This window comes from Bos javanicus, chromosome 28, assembly GCF_032452875.1.
Source record: "Bos javanicus breed banteng chromosome 28, ARS-OSU_banteng_1.0, whole genome shotgun sequence".
In the NCBI taxonomy this organism is placed as follows: Eukaryota; Metazoa; Chordata; class Mammalia; order Artiodactyla; family Bovidae; genus Bos; species Bos javanicus.
Window position 1 is genome coordinate 26,002,725 of NC_083895.1, and position 22,465 is coordinate 26,025,189.

The following is a 22,465-nucleotide window of genomic DNA, read 5'->3' on the forward strand; positions in this document are numbered from 1 at the left end:
TGGAATGCTTTTTCTGGGTCTGGCAACCTCAAGGCAGGTGCCTGAGTTAAGGCCTGTTTTAGTGTAGCCTCTGCCTTCTTTTGAGGAGCTCCCCACATCAGTGGGATTGAATCATTTCGTCCCTTTAAGCTTTCATATAAGGGCTGGGCAATTAGACCGTAGTTGGGTATCCAGATTCTACAATAACCAGTTAGCCCCAGGAAAGCTCACAATTGTTTTCGAGTCGTGGGGGAGCGCAACTGGAGGATTCCTTGTACCCGATCAGAGGACAGCCTCCTGGACCCGTGTGTAATCTGAACTCTCAGGTAAGTGACCTTTGTCTCGACCATCTGTGCCTTAGCACGGGAGACTTTATATCCCCTTTCTGCCAAGAAGTTTAGAACCTGAATTGCATGTTGTTGGGCACTTTTCTCATCTGGAGAGCAGATTAGTAGGTCATCTACATATTGTAATATTTTCCCATTAGGTCCCAGGTCCAGATCTAGGAGGTCCTGGCTAAGGGCCTGTCCAAACAGGTGGGGGCTATCTCTGAACCCCTGAGGTAATACTGTCCAAGTCATCTGTTGGTGTTTTTCTCCTGGGGCTTCCCACTCAAAGGCAAAAAGGTATTGGGATTCTTTAGCCAGTGGTATGCAAAAAAATGCATCTTTGAGATCCAAGACTAAACCGCTTGACATTGGGTGGGATTTCTCCCAAGATTACATAGGGATTGGGTACTGTGGGATGGAGGGGGACTACAGCTTCATTTATAATCTGGAGATGTTGAACCAGTCGCCAGGTTCCGTCTTTTTTCTTTACTGAAAAGATTGGGGTGTTACATGGCGAACTGGTGGGGATCAATAAAATCAATAAAATCAATAAAATCAATAAAATCAAGGAATTTATTTATTATTTATTTATTTATTTATTTATTTATTATTTATTAAAGGCTGTAGTCCCTCCCGAGCCTCTCTTTTGAGAGGATATTGTTTCCGATTAGGAAACCGAGTGGGATCTTGGAGGACAATGATGACTGGTTCAGCTTGGTGGGCTCGTCCAGGAATCCCCTGGTCCCACACCTCGGGGTTAATTTTGTCTTCCCATAGTTTTTGGTCCCTCTCTATTGAAGGTGTAATGGGTTCTTCAGTAGTAACCAGGAGCTGTAGAGCTCGAGGGGCTGAAAAACTTCCCATTACAAGGGTGGTCCCCAGTTTAGTGAGTATATATCTTCCCAATAAGGGGGTAGGACACTCAGGGACCACCAGAAACTGGTGGGAAAATATTTGTCCATCCCAGCAACAAAGAAGTGCTTGGGTGAATCTTTTAGTAATTGCTTTTCCTGTAGCACCCAAAATGGTACAGGTTTGGGAGGAGAAGACTCCGGAGTAGGAGGTCAAGACAGAGTAGGTAGCCCCTGTGTCAACCAAGAAATTCTCGGACCTACCTGCCACATCCAGTTGCACCCTTGGCTCCAGCCCTGTGATGGTCATCTGTGACAGGCGGGCTGGCTGGAGCGGGACGCTTCAGTCCTCTTGAACCATCAAGAGGGTAGGCTTGGCGCTTGACCTTGAGGCTCTTGGGTCCCTAGGGCAGAGTGCTGCCCAATGTCCCAGTTGATGGCATTCGTGGCAAGGAATTCTAGGAGACTTGTCACGGTTTGGACACTCTTTGGACCAATGCCCCGCCTGTTCCCCGCCTCACTTCTGACACACCAGCCATTTCACAACTCTACAAACTCAGAATACCTAGAACAAGCTTAACATAGACCCTCAAGGCAGGAACCTTCTCAAATCTTACTTCCAAGACTAATCAGAAATGAACAATTTAAGGAATTTCCCCCCAAGCTTCCTTTAAGAACACAAAACAAGTTTGAATGTTCATAATAGGTTTCCCTATTAAATAGTTTCCCTATTGAACTGTTAAATAATCAACTTCATAAGGACAGGAAGTAGAATGGTGGTTGCCAGGGTCTGGAGGTAAGGGGGATGGGGAGTTATTATTTAATTAGTGCAAAGTTTCAGTTTTGCAAAATGAAAAAAGTTCTGGAGATGGTTCTGGAGATGGTGGTGATGGTTGCACAACATGAATGAACTTAATGCTACAGAACTGTATGGTCATTGCAATTAAAAATAAATAATGTTTTTGAAAAAGAATAGGAACCTGGAGATCAAAGTTCAAAATAAATTTTTGATTAAGACCTTTTCTCACAATGTCAAAATAGAATAGAATTATGCTAAGACAGGTCATTTATTGGTATGAAGTTGATCCACAGATGGGTAAAAGATGATATATACAAATCAACTAATATTTCTAATAATTCTTAAATCATATTATCCTATGTATGTGGACACAGTTCACTAAAACTTAAAGATAAATACAATAAATAGTGATCTATTCAAATAAAAACACAATATTCAGGTTGTTTTTGGTTTTTTTTTTTTTAGTTATTGACATGCTATGTAACTCTAGCTAGTTAATTATTCTTTATGTCAGCTTCCTCACATATAAAATGTGAGTATTAAAGCAGATCTACTGACAGGACTCTGATGAGAAATAGCTAATAAAAATAATAAAACACTTTTCAAATGTAGTGTTAGTAGAAAAGATCATTTAAATAAAAGTATTAAAAACATCATTGCTCTTTGTATTTGACATCTACCCCAGTTCATCATCCTTATCATTAGCAGCATTATGGAGAAGGAAATAGCAACCCACTCCAGTGTTCTTGCCTGGGAATCCCAGGGACGGGGAGCCTGGTGGGCTGCCACCTATGGGATCGCACAGAGTCGGACACGACTGAAGCGACTTAAAAAAAAAAAGTCTTCTTTATTTTATTTCATGTGGTGTTTATATACATTCAAAATTAGTCTATTAGACTATTCAGGATCATGGGAATACTAAAATGTCCCTCACTTCCCTAGATTTCTCCTCTCTAAATCACTTGACCTTAACAATAGTTTTGTCAACTTAAAGTTTTATACTAATCTTATGCTAATATCCTTTCCTAGATCTGATAAAAAATAAAATATTTACCAATAAATTCAATTATTTCCTGTCATAAAGCACATACCACAGAGTGGATATACTGCTCTGATATTTGTCACCACTCTACTTATCTGGCTAAAGAAGGCTTGTTTGATACCTGGGTTGTCAGATCAAATTATAATTTAAACCCTTTAGCTATGTTTAGCCCCTTGGCAGTAGCTGAGTTGAGAATTTAGAATTCAGAAGCAGATGGTTCAGGAGCACAGTAACTAGATGGAAAGCATTTACCTCCATGTCATCGGTTTAAACCTGAACTTGGTTGATCACTATTGGTGTCCTATACAAGATGTAAGTGATCTGATTTGAATCTCTAAATGAATAACACCCATGTTTAAAAAAAAGCTCATCACTCTTGGCACTAATTGGCATTCTTGTTGTCAGCGTCAGGACAGAAGCCAAGGACTGAATCAGTCTGGAAACCTGAACTGTGGCTGTGTCTGAGTCATCAGTCTCGGTGGCCCATTCAGCCTTTGGCCTTTCCTTAGAGTTTACAGCTCAGCCCAATTGTGTACACTTCACTCCCTGTGACTTCACAAGCCAGATTAAAAGATGTTTACTTAAAATACATCTTTTTATGATAAGAATGGTAATAATGATAGCTGACATTTACTGGCCACTTGCTAGAAGCCAGGTATTCTTCTAAGAGTCTTTACCTAACTCTCACAGCAATCCCATGAGATTGGTACTATTATTTCCCTCATTTTTAGAGATAAGGAAACTGAGGCACAAAGAACTTAAATAACTTGCCTACGGCTTCTCAGATAATAAGTGGAGGTAGAATCTAGCTCTAAATACAATCTCTCTGCCTAATTATAGCATTTATTTGACTTCTTTTAACATCTTACCATACCACTGATCAAAGTTTAAACATTCTATGTTCAAATCAAACAGGGCACATATCAATGTCTCAGTTTAAAAACTGCTCACTTTTCTGTGCTAGTTATTTTTATTCTTTGTTTCTGAAAAGAGGCAATGGATCGCTCTTAAATTTGATTCACATGCATTCCTTATTCTGATTTTAAGATACTTGAAGACCTTGATTTGGACTTTCCTGGCAGTCCAGTAGTTAAGATTCCTCACTTCCAAGGCAGGGGGCACGGATTGGATCCCTGGTTGGGGAATTAATATATCCCACATGTTGTGAGATGCAACCAAGAAAAAAATTAAAAGGACCTTGATTTTACAATGTTTTAATGTTCACCTATTTTTTGTTGTTATTGTTTGAGGGAAACATTACCTGAACTTGGAAGCATCCTCTGACCTTAATGTTTCTAAATTAATAGAGAGAATTAAGTCAAATAAAAGCCTATCTACTACTCCATCCCAATATAAACATAGTGAATGATCACCAAATAGGCAATCCAGCTGCCTCTTTTTGTTAACATAGTAATTGAGTTCTTCCACCTACTCTTCATGCAAAATTAAAAAGCAGATAAGAATTTTTTTTTTTAATCTGAGGCTCCATTTCATGAGACTTCGCATAGTAGCTAGGAAGGAACATTTAAGTATACTGAGATAAATGAACTTAAAAATAAAGTTCATGAGCAATTTGATTATTTTAATGAATAAAAGAAATTAATCTGGTTCTCACAGAAAGTTTTAAGACAGTAAAATATTGTTTGCCATAATCACCAGCTAAAAATAGAAAAGAATCACTTTTTATGCTTCTTTCAGTCACCATCCACACTCAGTTATTACAAGCATGTTCGAAGACTCATTTAACACATATTTATTGCTCTCAGTTTTGCTAAAAGATAAACTTTGGGGTCTTTCCCCCCCAAAAGCTCTTGTTAAACTAAATTAATAATGTAAACTTAGCGATCTGGGTTTTACTGCAGATTTACATCTACATGCCCATTCTAATCGGAGAAGGCAATGGCACCACACTCCAGTACTCTTGCCTGGAAAATCCCATGGATGGAGGAGCCTGGTGGGCTTCAGTCCATGGGGTCGCGAAGAGTCGGACACGACTGAGCAACTTCACTTTCACTTTTCACTTTCATGCATTGGGGAAGGAAATGGCAACCCACTCCAGTGTTCTTGCCTGGAGAATCCCAGGGACGGGGGAGCCTGGTGGGCTGCTGTCTATGGGGTCGCACAGAGTCCGACACGACTGAAGCAACTTAGCAGCAGCAGCAGCAGCAGCCCATTCTAGTGTTTCATTTTCCAATTCTAGTGTTTCATTTTCCAATATACAAAATAATCATAATAAAGACGAACTTCACGAAAAGTGGTGTTGTTTTATGTAGTTATTAGAACATAATAACCAAAGCATGATTGTAAATAACTTCAAAAAGATAAAATGGTAGCTAAACATCTCCTTAAGATACAGTCTCTTGTGCCTAATTTCACTATGTCTAGTAATTTGCAGATAGAGATGCACCAAGAGAATTGTTTATTTATGGTTACTTCGATTTCTTTTCTTTTTGTAAAATTTTTGGTTGCACTGGGTCTTCATTGCTATGTGCAAGCTTTCTCTAGTTGCAGAGAGTAGGGGTTTCTCATTGTGGCGGCTTCTCTTGTTGCGGAGCACAGGCTCTAGGCACTCAGGCTCAGTAGTTGTGGCTCACAGGCACGTGGGATCTTCCTAGACCAGGAATCAAAACCAAGTCATCTGCGTTGGCAGGTGGATTCTTATCCACTGTACCATCAAGAAAGTGCTCAATGTATTTCTCTGACCAGGGTGGCACTAGTGGTAAAGAACCCGCCTGCCAATGCAGGAGACTTAAGAGACACTAGTTCGATCCCTAGTTGGGGAAAATCCCCTGGAGAAGGAAATGGCAACCCACTCCAGTATCCTTGCCTGGAGAATCCCATGGACAGAAGAGCCTGGCAGGCTACAGTCCATAGGGTCACAAAGAGCTGGACATGACTGAAGGACTTAGCACACAGAGACTTAGGTGTGAATCACAGCTCTGAGGGGCCTTGAGCAAATTTTTACTCCGATCTTCGGCTTGCTGCTGCTGCTAAGTCGCTTCAGTCGTGTCCGACTCTGTGCGACCCCATAGACGGCAGCCCACCAGGCTCCCCGTCCCTGGGATTCTCCAGGCAAGAACACTGGAGTGGGTTGTCATTGCCTTCTCCAATGCATGAAACTGAAAAGGGAAAGTGAAGTCGCTCAGTCGTGTCTGACTCAGCGACCCCATGGACTGCAGCCTACCAGGTTCCTCTGCCCATGGGATTTTCCAGGCAAGAGTACTGGAGTGGGGTGCCATTGCCTTCTCCAGATCTTCGTTTTCCTCCTCTATAAAAAGAGGATGATGATATAGAACACCTTGGACAATCTCAAAGTATACCTCTTGAGACTTTTTCAGATCCTTGAATTTGCAAAACCCACAGTAGTGTACAATTTTTTCAGTTTCATTCTCCATAAAATGGAGATAATGATTCATACTTCCTGGGTTGTTGCATTCAGTTCAGTCACTCAGTCGCGTCCAACTCTTTGCGACCCCATAAATTGCAGCACGCCAGGCCTCCCTGTCCATCACCATCTCCCGAAGTTCATTCAAACTCACGTCCATCGAGTTGGTGATGCCATCCAGCCATCTCATCCTCTGTCATCCCCTTCTCCTCCTGCCCCCAATCCCTCCCAGCATCAGAGTCTTTTCCAATGAGTCAACTCTCGCATGAGGTGGCCAAAGGACTGGAGTTTCAGCTTTAGCATCATTCCTTCCAAAGAAATCCCAGGGCTGATCTCCTTTAGAATGGGTTGTTGCATTAAATTATGTATTAAATATGAATGATTAAGCTTTTGTGTGGTCACTGGGCTGGGTCAGCTAGAATCACTCAGAAAGCTGAGTAATCCATTCTGGTTTATCTGCATTTTAATAAGTCTAATTTGCAGTCAGTCACAAATAGTTGAAATCTTGATCTATGTTAGAGAATAAATGTGTGTTTTAAATGTGTTGTACTCTATATCACAGGCAACTCAGTCTGTGACTTGAGCTGGAATCTCAAAAAACAGGGCATAAGAATGGACAAAATTGCCTCTTATCTATGAGTAGTAGGGTTTTAAAGTTCAAAACAGAAAGGAGAAGTCTACAGAAGCAGAAAAGAGTTTGATTCTAAAGGACTGGACAGAAAGTAAAGACCTGATGTAAAACAAAGGTTGTTCCAAGGTGGGCAGGAAAAATAGTGGTAAGCCAGTTCAGGAGGATGCAAAAGTATGACAGTGCCTCTTATGGCGCACCTATAGAAGAACTCTAGGGCAAGGTGGGAGTTGTCAACAGCCCCAATCCTTTTCCAAAAGCAAAAGTCGCCCGTATCAATTAGCTCAGGAATGTGAGCATCCACTTAGCCAAATCACATATAGTTCCTTACTCAATGACTGGTACACAAAGAGCATCCAAATATTTTTAGCTCCTTTTCTCATTTGAATTGATGCTTAATAATATTTTTGTGTTAAACTAATGTAATTGTTTTTGACAACCAAATCAGTTAATGTTGCTGAGAGTTTGGTCATTCAATCTTTTCTGGCATACAATAAACATTCATTAAATATTTATTGAATTGTGTAAATAATTTAGGACAACTCAACAATTAATACATTATTTTTATAGCATGCTATAGACAAATATTTTTTAAGTGACTATTTTGTGCCATGCCTTGAGATTGAAATTGTGTGGCCTACATAAAAATTTTTTATGGCTTCAATTCTCAAGGGCTGGTCTAGTTAAATAAATAAAGCATAAATGCATAAATGAAAACTCAGTGTAATTCAGCAATATAAGAAATGTTATAATCACTAGTTGTTTAATTACATAATATTTGGAAGGAAAGATAAGAAAGAAGGAAAGAAGAAAAGATAAAGGCAAGAAGGAAAGATAAACCAAGGAAATATTCCTGAAATTTTTGGAGACAAGGATTTGTGTAGAAGAGTGGCAGATCAGACCAGAAAGACTATTAATATTTTACAGGATCAAGATGATCACATTTCTGATTATACTAAGATATTTCTTATTCCAAGTTGAAATTTACAGAATACTGTCTGGCCAGTGGGCTGACTACAAAAAGATTTACTCCCAGCTCAGTTTACTCTGGGGTAAATTTTTGTGTTTAATTCCCCTTTGACATTATATATTTGTTTATTCCTTTTATTGACATTATCACCCACATTTTTTTTTTTTTACTGTACCATGTGGCTTACAGGATCTTAGTTACTTGACCAGGGATCAAATCCAGGCCCATGGCTATGAAAATGCCAAGTTCTAACCACTAGATCACCAGGGACTTCCCTCACCCATATTTTTAATTAAAGTTTATTGTCTGGGTTAGAAGATGAAAGAAGAGGATTTCAAGGATATTAATGGGAGACCTCTTGATTAGACTAGGTTTTAACTAATCCATTCTCAGCTTGGAATGAAAAACAATTGGGTGAAGAGGCAAAATAAAAAAGGTTTTCCAGGTCTTCCTCTATTAAAGTACACTGCCTTTATTTGATAGGAAGTTTGTTAACACAAGACACACCAAATGAGTAAGTCCATTTATGCAAATAAAAACGTGAACTTGAATAGGGATATAAAATACAAATTCATTTTGATAGACTTCATGTAATCAGATAACTTCTCAGAAATGTGTATTAGTCCTTGCTATTTTAGTCAACCAATTTTATTGAGTCGTCTTTGTGAACAGTCCAAGTCTTAGTCATATGCTATTTTTCTGTTCTCTTCTAGATTCTGTTAAATAAACACCAAGTCCCTAAAATCAAAGTGATAACTTTAATAATCCTTTGTCCATCGATACATATGAAAACAATAGCAAGTTTCCTTCTTTGGGTGATTTCTGATTTTTTAACTAGCCTGTATAATTACTCTTCATTAGAAGGCAATGGAGGCCAATGAAAAAAGAATACATTTAAAACTAAGAGGCCTAGGTTTGAATTCAACCAGCTGTGTAGCTCACCGGTTGGGTAACTTTGGTAAAGCTAAACTTCTTTAAGTATTAGTTTCCTCATGGGTGTCCCTGGTGGCTCAGACAGTAAAGAATCTGCCTGCAATGTGGGAGGATTAGATCCCTGGGTCAGGAAGATCCCCTGGAGAAGGGAATGGCTACACACTCCAGTACTCCTGCCTGGAGAATTCCATGGACAGAGGAGCCCGGCGGACTATAGTCCATGGGGTCACAAAGAGTCAGACACGACTGAGCTTGACTACCGACACACTTCCTTCTTATAACATGCAAATAACAATACCTTTTCAGGGTTGCTGTGAATGTTGAATTAAGAGATAAAGGCTGCTCCTGTCAGAGTACACTAGGATGAAAAGTTCATTCCCATTTCCTTTCCTTCAGGTAACTAGTGTTAGTGCAATTATTCAGGTCATGTATAAGAACAGTGAACTCTGGTTTCAGCTTTCTGAGATGTCCAAACTGCCCAAAAATAGAATCTTGAGTGGAATCCCCCAGAGCCTAGCACACTGGCATTTAAGATATTCTATGATACTGTTACAAAGAGAAAATATTTCAACTGTTATTTTTCTACCCTTAATTTGTAAAAAAAAAAATTACTGACCCATGTTGATGTGCTGAGAAACAACACAAAGCATTTAAACTTACCTTCAAAAGAACAAAGCTTTTAAATTGTCTGAGCAAAATGATTATCGTAAATAGAAAAAAATTAGGTCTGTCAAAGCATTCAGACTGACTTCCAATGTCCTATCTTTCAGTATTAATGCCTCATGTTTTGGTCTATGTATCAATTCATGTTCTCAGCTAAAATATTGCAGACAGAATGTTTCTGAAAGCATTTGCTCTTTTTTCTTTCTGTTTTTTTCTCTTTTTGCTTGTTTGTTTAGTCATACAAAAGAATTTAGCATTGGTTTCTGTTAGAAAAATTATAAACAAAACTCTATGTGTTTCCTTAAGGAAGAGTAGGTCTTATGCTCACTTTTACCCTTTAAAAAAATGTTTGCAAGTACCACAGAAATGTAAACTTTTAAATATGTGCAGTAGTTAAGAGCACAGTTAGTCTTAGGTTGAATCCTGGCTCAGTCACTCACCCCTTGTGTGACCCTAAGCAAGTTTTTAACTTCTTTCTAAGCCCCAGGTTCTTAAACATAAAATGAGAATTCTAATAGTACCTACTTCAGAGATTGTTGAAGGAATATGTAAAATAAAGCACAATATCCAAAAGCAACTACACTTTAATAAAAATTAATTTTTAAAAAGCACAATGTCCATAAAGAGCATAGTGCCTAGCAAACAGTTAAGGAATGTTAACTTATTTCTACTGAAATGATAAGCTTCTATGTGCATTGATATAAGCATTACATCAATGTAGGGACCAGTAGGAATCAATTGTAGACCTCAGGATTACATGCCTGATACTAATTGTCTTGGATTTCTTAAATAACTTAATGTTAGTCATAGATCCTCTTTTTAAAATAAAAAAACCCTAGGAACAGATTTTCTTCATGGAAATAATACTTCCTTAAAAGTATAAATGTTGATAAGTTCTCCATATCAAAAGCATGAGTAAAGGAAGACTTACTGTGCTTTCATGGAAACCATATAGTAAGGCTTTAACCTACCCCCACATTGGGCACACATTTAAGTATTACAATAATTGATTATTTCCCCATATTTACTTTAATTAAACTGTCAACCATACTTTCAGTTTTGAATCAAGTAAAGATGTTTACACATGTCACATGCATCCTGCTCATGGATATTTTGTGCATTCCTTACATTCTGTTCTTTTAAATGTTATCATTATTATCCTATTCATCTAAGAAGAAATCAAGAAAGTGTATTTCCTTAGTCATCTTAGTCATTATCCACCCCCACCCTCAATCCAGGCTAAGAACACCGTGCAGACTGAGTTATTAAAGTCGATCCGAAAGAGCAATCTGTTCTAAATGACTGTCCCAAGATCTGCCACGGAACCCTGTAAATACTCTTCATTACTCTGGCAGGGCAGTATCACATTTCCTTCATGCTACTTTTGTGGCTGACTCAAGTTAGGCAGAGAGATTTGGGCTTTGGATGATCCTGGTTGATTGATATAGGAATGGTCCTTCTCCTGGGACAGGTAATCAAATTTACTTTTCAGGATAGTAAGTATTCTGTTTATAGTTTTTTAAAATGCTTTTAGTTTGTAAAACTAGAAAGGTTTTGAACTTACAGCTTTTTAAATTCTTTTTTTAGTTTTAGTTTTAAGCAAATGTTTTCAGTACCATTGAGACGAAAAAGACATTTCTTAGGATTTAACTGTAGCTCTCAATTACATTGTATCATGTTTGTATAAGACCCTCTATAATCTACCATACATACATTGTTTTGGATGGTCAAGAACTTATCTGTATTGTGTTTTTCTCATTAGCAAAGATTAGAAAGTAATGTATGTCTCTGTTCTTTAAAAATAAGATATAGACGGTTGTTGTCATTTCATCTGATACACACCTCAATATAAGTCCATGAACTTTAAGCAAAACTCATTGAAAGTTTGGAATATGTGAGAAATTTCTTTTAAAGGATAAAAATCTATAGCAATTTGGAAAAATAGCAAACACAAAAATTTTATATGAATCTGCTAGCACAGATTCTTACACACTTATTCTCCAAGTGAAGACTTCCTCTATCATAGATCTTCCAGATTCTTGGACATTCCTGTGGATCACCCCAATGTGAGTAAATTGTTTCTATAACTGAGTGACTGAATTCAGAAAACAGCTGAAGGCAAGCACAGGATCAGGTTCAAACCACAATAAACACATGTGTTAGATGGGCCACTCAACTTTGTGGGTAAGGCTTAAGACATGTAACCTTGTATTTACCTGACACTTATGAATTTTGTTTTTAACTGTATTGGATTTAGATATATTTTTTAAGCTTTAAGAATTATTCTTTGTCCCAATAAACTCTGTTAAAATCTCAACTAGTAGGTTTGTGGTGTAATGTAAGATGATATGCAAGTTATATTATATTACTTGCGAGCAGAAACCAATTTTTAAAAACTAGAATCTAGAATACAAGGTTCATGTATTGTATGCAAGGTATAATATAAAGTATTTATATGCATCTTTTTCCCCCAAAGAGCTCAAAAAATTTTTACAGTATCTGTATTCGAAATGTTACAGTAAAAATGAGAGGAGAAATATTAGTGTTATTCAGAAATTCTTTGTCTCTTTTTTTTGTAACTTTTTTTAAAAATGGATTTTACTTCTTCCTATTAATTTCTAATTTCACTGCCCAACCAACTCTATTTTATCTTTCAGTATGGGTCTCCTCCCACCTCAGTGTTCCATATACCTGGGTAAAAGGTAGGATATCAGGCTTATAATGGAACAGTTTGCAAGGAAGTCGAAATGTATTCACTTGCAGTGTGTGTGAACATTTCCCTTTGGAAGATCAAACTGTAGCACATCTATGTGCTAAATGAAACAGAGGTTCTATTTTTCCCTGTCCCTACTCAAGACTTAGTAGTCCTTATACTGATTATGCCTCAAGATCTGAATGGGATAAATGGGGAGAAAATCCTCTTTAAATAAAAAGAAATATTTGGGGCATCTACATAAATAGAAAATGCAGAAATACAATTAAGTAGGTTAATTTCAGAACAGGACTAGGTAAGAGAGCAAACAACCCTGTATATTGACGATTTAGATTAATGCAGTAATGAAAATAATCTATCCACATAACTCAGTTCTTCTTGTGCCTTCTTCCCTCCTCAGTAACTGTTCTTTTGACCTGGATTATTTTAAAGTTTTCCTCAATACTCTTTTTTATTCTGTCCATGTAATTTCAAGGTTCTTTAACAAAAGGTGTAGTGAAGCTTCTGATTTGATCATAGTAAACAAATTTTAAGTCTATTCAATATATTATAGAGTCTCAAGGTGACCGAAAAAGGTAAAAAAAGAAAAACCAAAATCTCTTAGTAAATACCATGAGGTCAAGAATCGGTATATTTTCCATGGACAGAGGAGCCTGGGAGGCTGCAGTCCATGGGGTCGCAAAGAGTCGGACACAACTGAGCACTGCTTTATACCCAGTACCTGGTACCTAGTAGGTAGTAGGTACCAGGTACTAGGTATATCATTAATTAGATAAATATTTGCTGAATGAATGAACAGGAAGAAATTCTGCAAGTAGTTGGTGATTTAAGAAAAGTAGGTTTAAACCAATGTATTTTATGCTACCCAAATCTAAGAATGACCTTTTTAAGAAACAGTTAATTGCATTTATCTGAATTTTCAAGACCCAGGCTTCCACAGAGATTGAAATAATGGGACTAAATTTTTTTTCCAAATTCATATTCTGAACAAGTACGAAATCCTATCAAAGAGCCTATCCTTGACAAAGTGGGTTTTTCAGCAGATGTTGGTTTGGTTAAGGATTCTTTTTCTCATTCAGTAATACTTGTGAAAGAAGAAATCGGGCATAGACCTTTTCAAAATAATATACAAAAAAAATGATTCCAGGATAGTAACAAATGAACAGAAGTTGTAATATATTACATTATACAGTAATTTAGACTTTTAAACAGTACCTGATTATCTTTTTTTTCTGAAAAAGTTTGTTCAAACTAATTTGTTACCAGGTTTATTCTCAGACTGATGGCTTTTTCCTCTCCATTTTTTCTGTGATCTCTAGTTACCAACTTTTAATGTTAGTTATCGTCTGCTTTTGCTAAGCTTTTGGACAAACAACAAAAAAAGATCTCTCAGCTTTAAGATGTTAGAGCTCACCTTCATGCTGGCTTTTCACAGCCAAATTTCCTAAAATGGATCAGTGATTAAATGAGAGTAAATTTCCCATGAATTAAGATTAATTCTCATAAAAATTAAGAATTTTGAAATATTTCAAAAATAATGCCGTTTTCTTTGAATGTGCTATCATGAATCCAGTATTAATTCTAAACATAAATCAATAAACAACTTGGGCCTCTAAGCTGTAAGTGAAATTCTATAGGTGGGAAAACTGACTGACCCCCACCGCCCATAGGTGCTGTCCTGCCGTGGAATCCCTTTGCTCAGTGTTCTCCTATCCAATCAGGTGGAATGTTTCACAGGCACATGGTTTATACAGCTCAAAATAACTTGGGACCTGTGAGCTGACAAATGCTCTGGCTCCGGTGGTGACAGGTTGTCCAGCTTCTAACAGCCATCTTCACTGAAACTAAGGTTAACTCCTCACTCTCTATGGACGGCTACTCTCTATTTCCAAGGGCGTGAAGAATTTTCTTTTTCTCCTGGGCTTTCATCTAAGCATTCTCCTTGGATAATTATCATCACAGTGGAGTGCCTGGGTTGGACATCCTCATCTGGGTCAACTGAAAAAAGAAAGGTAATATCCAGATTTAAGTTCTCGAGTGTGTTTTGATAACAAGAAACTGACAATGGGAAAGGGGGGATTTCGGAGACCTAATTTCTGTTGTGTGGAATGAAACCGAGGCTAACTTCCTAATTATGTATGATGGGACACAAAATTACATGAAAAATAAAGTTTTCTACATGGTCAGATTTTACAGGGGGGTTGATGAGACCCTCAGAGATCACAGCCTACTCAGGTCCTAAGGGAAAATATCGCACAGAGGAAGTCATGACATGTGTGTATCATTGGCATTTTCCATACATTCTTTTATTAAAATAATGGTGTTTATATGGAGAATATGTGTGCAATGCCTATTTCCTTTTTAATGGAAATCAAACCTAAAATAATATGACTCCATAGTTAAAGACTTTCATTTAACATTTTTTTATCATGTAAAAGGATATGCTTGCTATATTTAGTGCTGGGAGATCTGCTCCCTGGATTAATGTACACAACAGCTGCAGAAAGTCTTGCTCAAAGGACATTGCTCTTTCTTTCTCTCCTTTCTCTCTCTCTCTCTCTCTCCCTCCCTCCCTCCCTTTTCAGCTGCAGCAGAAAGACGCTTGACAGTCAGTGGCAAGTGTTTGGCCTGGTACATTGCACTATTAGCAGTAATTAGATGCACAACTTGAATTATTTTTTTAATGATCATATAAGCAAAGAAAAAGAGAACATGAGTAAATCTGTATTTCCATTTCCCAAAAGTGAACATTACAGTAAGAGTGCTAAGAAATTTTACTATCTTATCAACAGATTTTTTCTTTTTACTCATACTTGTTAAAGATACTAGCATCAATCTATTTGATAGAAATAAAACAGATAACCAGTTTCCTTTCTCAAAAAATTATGATTCAACTACTTTCATACTGGTAATGATAAAATGAATTCTACAAGGTCTAAATTAAAAATTTGTTATAACTTTTTAGCCTCTCCTTAATAATAACTCTTAACTTCACATAAAATACGTATAATCCTTTTCTACAAAACTAGAATATCCAGACTTAAAGCTATAATAAACATTTTTTAAAACAAAAATTAATATAAGCTATCTAATACACAATTTGACAATATGTAAACTATTTCAAATCAAGACCATCTCATGAAATCTGAAATATATGCACACTAACTTTGTCAGGAGACAAAATTATAAACATTACAGAATCTTATAATAATGGACTATGAAACAAACAGTTGGACATTATCCAAATTCTGGAGGTTTATCTCTATTCCCACTTATAGAATATGGCTAATGCTATTGGAACTTGAGACAATGTATCAAAGCCCTAGTGTTCTATATGTCTATAATTTTGAATAAGACTCTATTCCAGACTCTAATACATCTATTGTATAACAGAATACACTTTCCAGCTCAAGGTGCTTACAAAGGCACATATTCAGCAGAACAGACTCAGAACCACAATTCACAGACACAAGAAATTGAATGAGTTTGTACCCTGACTAGATTTGGGAATTTATAGAGCTGAATTTTCAAATTTACTTTTGAAGAAATGAGACTGCAGGTAAATTGGGTTTCACTGTGAAAGATCTTTAATGGACTAAAGTTAATATATGAAAAGGTGACAGCTAGATTTTTTTAACAGTTAACTCATATACGCAATAGGAGTAATGAACTCAGCTCATTAACCTGAAAATATAAAATGAATGAGACTGCCAACCCCAGAATAATTAGTTTCCTTCATTGACATTGAGATTTGACAAAGGCATTGCTTATTGGATGGTGTTATTGCCTATAACAAGACAAAAAATGAAAAGATTTTTTTTAACTTTTTCCCTCTCTTAAGAGATACAGAAGGATCAAACACCACAGAGATATTTTCTTAAATTTCTATGGTGCTTTACAGCTAACAGAGAGCTTTAGAACTGCTATGGCACTGTGCTTTTGCTTAAAGGGAGCAACCCAGGCACCGACAAAATGGTCTGTTGAGTAATTTAGGAACATGTGTTTAGCAGCTACATTTTTGGTGGGCACAAAAGTTGGTGTGACTGTTTACCTGCAATTACTGAAGAGCTCTTAGAGCTCATGTATAATTAGAGTCACCTTGACAAGCTCTGTACAGACTATGTGTGTTACATAGACCTCTACTTAGAGTCACAGTGCACCCCACAGTCTGGGATGGGCCCAGCAGAGCCTTCCCACCAAGGGCTTGAATTCCAACTAGATCTTGAGATCACAAACCTATTTGGGGTACTTGTTCCTTTCCCAATCTAGCAAATATGTCAGTTAAGGAAGTTATCACTTTTCAAATCCTTAACCACCTAAGGGAAATTGACACGAGTATTAGGAGAATGAAGAAAGTTGAAAATGTTTAAATTTTTTTCTTATTTTTCTTACTTAAAATGAATCTTTGAGTTAATGAGAATTGACAAAGTTTTCTTATTTGGGACTTCCTGTATAAGAACTAAGTTCATCATGAATGGTGAATTGAGAGTGAAATAAAACTTCATTTTTGTGAAGGGTTTGGTAGTCACCCTAGAATCCTGAAGCCTTCTTACTTGGCTTCCATTAACCTTTTCATGGGTCATAGACTTTACTTCTACACTACTTTTTTTCAATATTTCAGATTAAATACTAACTTTGGGCTCTGGTTCCAGCATCCTTTATACTAGTGCAAAGGATTACCTTAATTTTGTATAGTGTTCTACATGTCTAAAGTTCTTTCACAGAGAATTCCCTGGTAGTCCAGTGGTTAAGATTTCGCCTTCCAACACAGTGAGTGTGGGTTCAGTTCCTGGTCAGGGAGCTCAGATCCCACATGCCTTGTGGCCAAAAAAACACAAAACATAAAACAGAAGCAATATTGTAACAAAGTCAATACAGACTTTTAAAATAAAAATTAAAAATAACTTTAAAAAAAAATAAAGTTCTTTCACAAACCCTATGAAGTAAGCGGGGTAATTCTGTTCATCCTCCATTTAGAGGTGAGTTATGAGTTACTTAAAGACATCTATCTTTTCCTGTTCTAGGCAAAGTTAACTATTACATATTAGGTTGTCTTTGTGTTGATCTAGAGGGTAAAGCGTCTGCCTGCAATGTGGGAGACCTGGGTTCGATCTATGGGTTGGGAAGATCCCCTGGAGAAGGAAATGGCAACCCACTCCAGTACTCTTGCCTGGAGAATCCCATGGACGGAGGAGCCTGGTAGGCTACAGTCCACGGGGTCGCAAAGAGTCGGACACGACTGAGCGACTTCACTTTCTTTCTTTCTTTTAGCACCAGATTTGCTTTTTCACTTAATACCTAAGAATACTTCATAGCCAGAAAACTTCAGTAATCATGTTTGAATTTAAATTACTTCATATAACATTTTGCAAAACATCCATATTACAACCAAAAGATGAGTTAATAACTCATGATATTTCTAATGATAAGGTAGTCTTAGAACCTACAGAAGAATATTGTTGTGTTAATAAGACTTGAGAAATATGTCCAAAGGTATCAGCATTAAGTTTTGTTTTTATAAACCAGACTCTTAAATTTTAAGCAAGTCCTGAGGTGAGATCTCTTTTTCAGGAAAATTCATAGGGGAAAAAAAATAGAGATATTTAGCAAAATAAAGTGAAGAACATTCAGTAAGCATTCTATGTGGCTAAATTAATTTACATGATTTACTGAAGTTGGTCTTGATGCCACATTAATTGCCTCATTTCAAACCTAAGACCATTTCATCAAAACCATAATCTGTTTCCAAGGATATTTACTGATTCTTATTTTGAAAATGGCAGAATATCTGTTTCAATTTTATAAGCAGCAGAAAGAAGGAAGCAATGTCCAATGTTTAGCACTGTGAACACACCACTTGAAATGTCTAAGAGAACTTTGACATCTGTCAAATGAAATGTCTAAGAGAACACTTCTTAAAACCTGCTTCTGCCTCATCCCAGTAAATAATTCCACCATTTACCTAGTTGTTTAGGTTACAAATACTAGAATCACTCTTGACTCTGCTCTTTCTCTTGTATTCCACTTTCAATCCATCAGCAGATCATACTAGCTCTATTTTCAAAAGATACCTCAAATCTGGCCATTTCTCGCTACCTCCCTCTGATACCACTCATTGATCCCAACTAGCATCATTTCTTGCATTCTTTGCATAGCAGCCACAGTTGAACTTTTTCAAAACCATGTTATCTGCTTCAAAAAACTTTAGATGGTTTCCCATTCACATGTTTAATAAAACTCAAAGTCTTTCCTATGGTCTGAAAGCCTTCACATGCCCTAGCCCTCTACTCTTCTTTTTCACTCACCTCCTGGAACACTGGGCTTGACTCAAACACACCAAACATTCACCTTCCCTGGCCTTGACACTTACTGCTTCCTCAGTTAGGAATATTCTTCCTCCCAGATGGTCACATGGCTAACGTCTCCACTGCATGAGAAGCTTTGCCTGATATCCCTAGCCTAAATAGTACGTCTTCTTCTCTACCCCATCATTCTCTATTGCCTTGCCCTACTTTATTTTTCTTCTTAACATTTATATATTCTCCACTAGAATGTCAGCTCCATGAGGGCAAGGACTTTGTCTTTTGTTCACTGATGAATCCTCGGGGCCTAGAACAGTGCCTGGCACATAGTAAATGCTCAATTAATATTTATTGGATGAATAAATGCAAGCGGGGTTATCCATAATAGCTCTTAGTTTTTTAAAAGTATAAATTTTATACAGATAGTTTTTAAATTAATGCTTGAAACAGAAAGTAATATATGTTCATATTTCCTATTTTAGGTAGTATCTATCAGTTTAGCAATTTATATATGCATTTCCACCTAAGAACTAACTGAGATGAAATTGTTATTACCCCATTTGATAGATGAGGATAATTGAGATTCAGATGCATTAAATGACTTGCTCAAGAAGCAAAATTATTTAGTGTTGGACTTGAGATTCAAACCCAGTTTTTTTAATTACAATCAGATGTTCTTTGATACTTCTGGTATGAAAAAAACACATAATTCTAGTTACTTTATCCACCATAAATACATTTTTATTTGAAAGTTACTTTGAATTTCCTACTACTTTTACCAGTTTATATTTTTTCTTTGTGTCTATAAATTTCCTCTGTAAATATTTCTATGTATCTGTCTTACTTTAGCCTGCAACTTAAAAACAATAGATTTAGTAGGAAGTTCTAATGAACAAAATAATTCAACAGATACTCTTTGATTACCTTCTATATGCTGTGCGTGCACAGAGATGATGGTATACAAAACAAAGTGAGGTAATAGTAAATAGGCAAATATATACTGAAATAAGGGCTGCGTTTGAGGGTTAAGACAGTGAATTTGGGGAGCATATTGGACAGGGACCCAATTCAGGAAAAAGAAGAAATTCCAGGGCCAAGTGTCAGCTAAGAGCTAAAGACTGTACAGGACTTGGGCCAATAAGATAGCAAAAATACATGAAGAGAGGGAGCAGCCTGAGCAAAGATATGTACAAAGATCTGCAGGGAGCATAGTTTGTTCACAAGACTATTTCAATGGAGTATAGATATGCTAAAATTAGAGTTCGATTTCTCTTCAAAATGTGTCCTTGCATCAAGTCATGTCACTAGTTCTACTTCCATTTCTTATCATGGTATGTGGCCACAGTTGTTAAATAATAATAAATAATAGTACCTACCCTATATTGACTGTTTACTAAATGCCAAGCACATTTAATAACCCTTCAGCCTATGAGATGGCTACATTATTATCCCTGTTTACAAACAAGCAAACTGAGGCTTATAGAGGTTAAGTAATTTTCTTAAGTTTATACAGCTAGGAACTGTCAGGATTAGGCTTTGAACCAAAGTGTTAACAAATGCTACATTCAAACATTAAAAAAATCCTTAATTTTGAACACCTGGAATTTTTCTTAAAATAATTTCTCATGACTAAGCATCAGAACAGGTACACATTTATACCTCAATTGGCTCCTTTTCTTTAAAAAAAGAAAAAAAATATTTGTAGAGAGCAGTAATTACTTATATGAGTATTTTATTCTGTATTTGCACCATAAATATAAACTTTCTGGAAGTTCTTCAACACTAACATCACCTTTTACCTAAATATTATCTTTTTACTAACATCAGTTGAGCTCTCACTATAGTGGTTGGCCCTGTTAAGAGATTTGCATTCATAATGTTATTAATCCTCACTCCCCTGGGAAATAGATATTATCCATGTTTCACAGATGAGAAGTTAGGTAATTTTCTCAAAGTCACACAACTCCTAAGAGATGAAGCCAGAATATGAAAACAGATTTATCTGATTCCAAACCCAATGCTCACTCCATGTTGCCCCAAGATAAAAGCCATCTTAAACTAAACAATTAAAGACAAAGTCACATTAAAACACAATATACAAGGTACTCTTTCTGCCCCCTTCTGATGCCTATGTCAGAAGCTTTTTCTATCTCCTTTATACTTTAATAAAACTTTATTACACAAAAAAAATAATAAATAAATAAAACACAATATACAGTAATGTCCAACTAATAGAGGGGACATCCTGATTTATAAATCACTTAATTTTTCTTCTCACATTTAAATATATACATAAACTCAAACTAGGTTAATGGGACAGTTGATTTACAAATGGAAAGGATTTTCAATCAGTATATTAATCACATTTTTCAAATAGCATTTTGCACCTTATTTTAATATCTTTAACTGTTCCTCTACAAAGTAAATATACAAAGTGACAAATTTTCTGCTGGGCTCTCAATTACATTATTATGTACTATTTTGTATATCCTTCAGGGTTCTTCAAAATTTAATACAGTCATATAGTTCTATTTAATGAGTATATCATAATTTAACTAATTTTTATTGGACTTGGTTCCACTCTTTTAATATTATCATCCATACTATGATGAATATCTTTGTAGATAAATCTTCACACCCATCCAACCCCTCTGCATTTTCAGTTAATCTTTTTTAAAGTACATATTCATTTATTTGACTGTGCTGGCTCTTGGCTGCAGCATGTGGGATCTAGTTCCTTGACCAGGGATCAAACCCGGGTCCCCTGCATTGGGAGCATGGAATCTTAGCTGCTGGACCACCAGGGAAGTCCCTCAATCAATCTATTTTTGAGGCACAATAAACTTTACCCAAACAAGTGGCTCCAGTGGTGTCAGTCTCAGCCTGTGGCTAGCAGACGGAAAAATATTTTGCTGTAGGTCATCCTTTCAGCCATCTCTAATTGTCCTCTCAAGGTGATTGCCTACCTTGTCAATTTAGAAGTTAGTTTTAAGTAGCATTCTAAAAGTATGAGAAGTAGGGCAGTCCCTAGGAAGCCCTACTTGTGATACATTGTGGTATTACAAATATTTTTACTTATAAGTGAGGCTGTCATACAAAAGAAGGAAGAGAAATTAACTGAAATAAAATTTGTCATAGAATGTTAAAGCCCGAAAATATTCAGGATATTACTTTCCTCTCCACCTTTCCAGCACAAGGCACACAGTAGCCAAGAATGGCAAACAGCCTTCATCTCCATTACCAGCTCTGATTGGCTGGTGGTGGCTGAGGGAATGGAGACTTAAAAAAGTGAAGGTCAGTGGGAAGAATACTGTAATTAGTTGGCTACATCTCTAAAGGGGGAAAGAGAGGAGTAACAGCCTAAGGGTCACAAGCTTGCTAGCCCTCTAGTAAATGTCTGAGTGAATAAAATGGATGTGACAATAATACGACAGTGGTTTGCATTACCCAAGCTTCTAGTCCAGGGGACTGAGCTAAAGTTACTATACTGAATGAAAGTTACCATACTATTTTTATAAGACTTTACAAATTATTTATTTTTTGAATAAATATATTCATATAACTTATGCGACTATATAATTGATTATAAGATATTCATATAATTATGATTTAAAAGTGAGAAAATGGTATACAGTAAAAAGTGTCCTGTATTGAACCCCACTTCCCTGTCTTCCATATCTCCTCTTCACCAATGTTAATTTAAGAGATTTTTTTTTTAAACCTAGGTGTACTCACACTTTTTTAGAAATTAATTAATTATACCTTATTTGAAAAAGCTAAATCACTACAGTTTTCAAGAGCAGATTGAGCCTACAAACAATATTGAATTTAAACAATTAGTTTCTAGTCATAAAAGCATTATTTATTTTCA

The 22,465-nt window shown here is 36.5% G+C and overlaps 1 protein-coding gene across 3 annotated transcripts in view; it reads left to right on the forward strand.

The window, feature by feature from the left end:
* MYPN (myopalladin) overlaps positions 1-22,465 on the forward strand; it is a 114,458-nt gene that overhangs the window by 5,657 nt on the left and 86,336 nt on the right. Inside the window, exon 1 of one of the 3 annotated variants that reach the window (XM_061405133.1) lies at positions 10,961-11,050. The exons of 1 other annotated variant lie outside the window; for it this stretch is intronic. The gene's annotated coding sequence lies outside the window, so the exon portion shown is untranslated. Of the gene's footprint in view, positions 1-10,960; positions 11,051-13,984; positions 14,305-22,465 lie in introns of those variants that run through there. One more of the 3 variants, XM_061405130.1, reaches the window with a different exon arrangement.